This window comes from Dipodomys spectabilis, unplaced genomic scaffold, assembly GCF_019054845.1.
Source record: "Dipodomys spectabilis isolate Male_0828 unplaced genomic scaffold, ASM1905484v1 ptg000755l, whole genome shotgun sequence".
NCBI classification, from domain to species: domain Eukaryota; kingdom Metazoa; phylum Chordata; class Mammalia; order Rodentia; family Heteromyidae; genus Dipodomys; species Dipodomys spectabilis.
The window spans coordinates 318658-323241 of record NW_024871432.1 but is presented as its reverse complement, the minus strand read 5'-3'; the positions used below and the strand labels follow the sequence as shown (position 1 = coordinate 323241).

General features: G+C 35.9%; 1 pseudogene; it reads left to right on the top strand.

Moving 5' to 3' along the window:
• Window positions 1-1052: 1052 nt before the first annotated feature.
• LOC122102124 lies at window positions 1053-2269 on the top strand (annotated as a pseudogene).
• Window positions 2270-4584: the final 2315 nt, after the last annotated feature.

The window sequence follows — 4584 nt, the reverse complement described above, 5'->3', positions numbered from 1 at the left end:
GCTGCTATTATTTTGGAATTATGGTTAATATTTATTTGACTGCTATTTTTAAATAGCAAGATTGGGTGGTGCCACCCAATCCTGGTTCTCTTTTTCTAACTTTTTTGTGTCTTATCTATTTCTGAAAGAAACACAACTATTTGAATGACCTTAACTGCTTATTGAAGAATAAGTGTGGAGAGGAAAAGAAGAAAAAGGATGTCTCTGTGTGTATGTTATGTTAAAAATGTACCTATACCCCATTTGTTAGGAAATGGAAAAACTTGGAAAAAATTATATTAAGTGAAGTAAGCCAGGCCCAAAGAAACGTAGGTCCCATGGTTTCCCTTATTTGTAATATCTAGTATATGTATGAGTCAAGCGGAAAAGGTCAGATAATGTGATGTCATGAAAATGAACCCTTAGATGTGTATTTTAATGTTTTTTTCTTTCCTGCATTTGTTTCTAACACATTTATAAGATTATCTCTTTGTTGCTTTGTATGTCCCTCCTCCACAGTATAACCCCTGCTTTCACTATATTTGATGTCAGTATAACTTGTGGAGGAGATAGGGAAAAACCAGTTGTTTAAGGATACAGGTGGACCTGTTGCAACAATGAGAAGTACAAGTTGTCATGTCCAAAACGAGCTTTACAACGTTGGTGCGGGGGAGGGGGGGGGGAGAAGAATTGGGATTAGGGGGGGAGGGGGGAGGCTGGGAAGGGATGTGAAGGATAAACAAAGGAGGAGGCTGCAATGCTTGGTAAGAAATGTACGCATTATCCTGCCCATGTAACTGTAACTCCTCTGTACAGTATGTTCACAAATAAAATTAAATTAAATTAAAAAAAAAATGTACCTATAAAACTAGAAGTCAAGCAGTACTAAGGTGGAATGAACCTTACTTATTAACTATTTCCTGATTACTGGATTCACTTGCAAAAGAATACTTTCCTCTGTGTGGAAGCACTTAGTGGCATATTTGATTATATATTCAAGGATTACAAAGCTTCTTGATTTCCTGTAGGAGGGCCAAACCACTATATCAAATAAGCTTCACATTAAAGCCAAAATGGTGCTGTCCCAGGGACAATGAGATGAACTAAATCGAGCTATAGCAGATTATCTTCTTTCAAATGGCTATGAAGAGGCATATTCGGTTTTTTAAAAGGAAGCTGAATTAGATATGAATGAAGAATTAGATACAAAGAGTGTTGGCCTTTTGAGAAAAAAATGGACATCTGTTATTATATTACAAAAAAAAGTTATGGAATTAGAATCAAATCTAAATGAAGCAACAGAAGTATTTATGTCAAGTGGTCCTCTTGGTCAGAAACGAGATCCAAAAGAATGGATTCCCCATCCACCAGAGAAATATGCATTGAGTGGTCACTGGAGTCATTTTCCATGCTGTGTTCAGTGTCATGGTCTCTGCTTCAGAGGATGGTATAATTATGGTGTGGGATTGTGAGACTGGAGATTCTGAATGAACTCTTAAGGGACATACAGATTCTTTACAGGATATTTCCTTTGACCACAGTGACAAGCTTCTGGCTTCCTGTTCTGCAGATATGACCATTAAACTATGGTATTTTCAGGGATTTGAATGCATCAGAACCATGCATGGCCATGACCAAAATGTCTCTTCAGTAGCCATCATGCCTAATGGAGATCATATAGTGTCTGCTTCACGGGATAAAACTATGAAAATGTGGGAAGTGCAAACTGGCTACTGTGTGAAGACATTTACAGGACACAGAGAATGGGTGGGTATGCTATGGCCAAATCAGGATGGCACTCTGATAGCTAGCTGTTTCAATGACCAGACTGGTCGTGTGTGGGTTGTAGCAACAAAGGAGTGCAAAGCAGAGCTCTGAGAACATGAGCATGTGGTGAAATGAATTTCCTAGACTCCAGAAAGTTCATATTCTTCCATCTCTGAAGCAACAGGATCTGAGACTAAAAAAAGTGGCAATCCTGGACCATTCTTGCTATCTGGATCCAGAGACAAAACTATTAAGATGTGGGATGTCAGTACTGGCATGTGCCTTATGACTCTTTGGGTCATGATAACTGGGTACGTGGAGTTCTGTTCCATTCTAGGGGAAATTTTATTTTGAGTTGTGCTGATGACAAGACCCTACGTGTATGGGATTACAAGAATAAGCGATGGATGAAAACTCTCATTGCGCATCAACACTTTGTTACCTCTTGGATTTCCACCAGACGGCCTTCTATGTGGTGACTGGCAGTGTAGATCAAACAGTAAAGGTGTGGTAGTGCCGTTGATTGAGTCTTATTTGGCCCCTCCTCCCTTTTCCCTCTGGATGCACTCTGAGGATACCATCGTCCCACATTGAGCTCTGTTTAAATAAATATTGTCCTTTCATGTAAAAAATGTACATATAACTAGTTATCTTAAAATAATCTATTTTTAATTATGCTTAGATTTTGACAAAATTTAGCCTCTCAACAAGCAATGATAATGCAGTCTTATTTCATGCCTGCCATAAGCACTCAACAAATTAGTATTTCTTTAAAAATTATTTTTAAAAAATTTTAAAAATTACGATTTATTTAAAAAACTTTTTTTAAAAATTAGCCAAGGCAAGTGGTTTATTAGATATTTATAGTCATGTTCAGACACTGTGATGGAAGCTAGACAGGGAAAAATAATCATGATTTTATTCTTCCTCGACACACTGATTTACTTCACCTATTTTTGAAAGAATGAAATTCTTGCTTTGAAGACTTTAGCTTGATATTTGCAATGTGTCATTCTTCCTTTATTAATAGGAGAATTTGGAGAAAGATGAAAATTCACACTAGAAAAAGCAGAAGAGGAAAAGACAAGGAAAAATCTAGACATTTTATTCTTCCTCATCTCAATCACAAGGTCTGGATAATCATTGGGGATATTAGATACAGTGCTCTAGAGTGATTAAACACATCAATAGAAAAAATAATCCCACAAGTGATCAAATGGTGAATGCTTATTTATAAAAAATGTAATAGCCTCATACACGAAATGTTATCTACTTGTTTAGTTCTTCTTTAATATTTGTTAAATTCTGGTGTGCTATATTCAACTATCTTAAAGGTATACAAGGATGGTAAGAAACACACATCTTAATATCATATTCTAATATTAGCTTAGTTCTTGCTGTATTATATGTATGTGGCTGTATTTGAGTTTTGCCTCAATTTCACATGTTATATTCTTCCAGTATTTAATTTGAAAGAAGGCTCCCTCTGGAGACATGCTATTTTATAGCTAAGGGAAAACAAGTCAGCTGTTAGACACAAACAATGAGATAGAATTCTTCTCCTAGAAATAGTCTTTCACAACTTCTAGCTCATTTTTGTAAGCTGAAGTAAGTCATATGACCCATCTTGACATTGCAGAGCAGAGGTAAATCTAACCTACAGGGAGCTGATGCAGGACATAATGTAATATGCCAAGATATGCACCACTTGAGATAAAGATGAAAACAAAGAGAACTATAATACGATCAATCATACTTGCCATCACATGTCTCTGAAGGAAGGAAGCTATTATGTACTTTTTTTTCTGAAACTACTGAGATCTTCAAATCATGTCTTTTATGCTTGGATGTTACAGGAATTAGAGAACATTTTGTTACTGAGAGAGCATAAAACCTCAGAGAAAGCTGGAGTAATCATTTCAATACTAAATTTTGTTCTGCTAGGAAAATAAACCATTTTATAGACAATCCTTTATTCTTTCTTACCTAGTATCTCTTTTTTTAGAAATAGATTTTGCTAATATATGTGACTATCCACCAGAATAAATGCCTTCATTTAATCTGCATCTGATGCAGATAGCATAATCAATTAGATGTAAATGGAAGTTCATCAGTAGCACTTTATAAAAATGCAAAATTGTGGACAGAAGCCAATATACATATTTTTCCACCATAACCTTCCTCATCCTCCTTCTTCATTCCTAGAAAACACACCCAACCAATAAAAAGGCTTAGATATTTGGTTCTTGACCTTGAAAGTGGAAGCAGAATGTCATGCATGTCAGAGATGACTGTTAATATCACATGCAAGAGCCCTAAGAATCCCACAAAACTTAACACTGTACTTCCTTAGTGATGTGATAGGAACGTAAGCCTTACTGGACTTAGTATTTTTTCCATTTCTTTTCTACCACCTGCCCCAAATTATAATACATAGTAATGGAATGAAAAAGTAATGACATCTTAAGAAAGTTATTTAGGGCTCTGGGAATATGGCATCATGGTACATTGATTGCCTAGCATGAATGACACCCTGAGTTAAATTCCTCAGTACCAAATTAACAGAAAAAACAACACTGGAAGTGGTGCTGTGGCTCAAGTGGTAGAATGCTAGCCTTGAGCAAAGAAAAAAAAACTCAGGAACATTTCTTTGACCCTGAGTTCAAGCCCCAAGACTGCCAAAAGTCATTTAGATAGTAATTGCAAAATAAAGAACCCATACTTAAAATATATAATTACTCTTTCCATAATGATAGCTGACAAGAGCCCTTAATTCATCTACTTTACTTATAATAGAATACTGTGTCGAAAAAAAAAAGTTTAGCTAATAAGTCACGA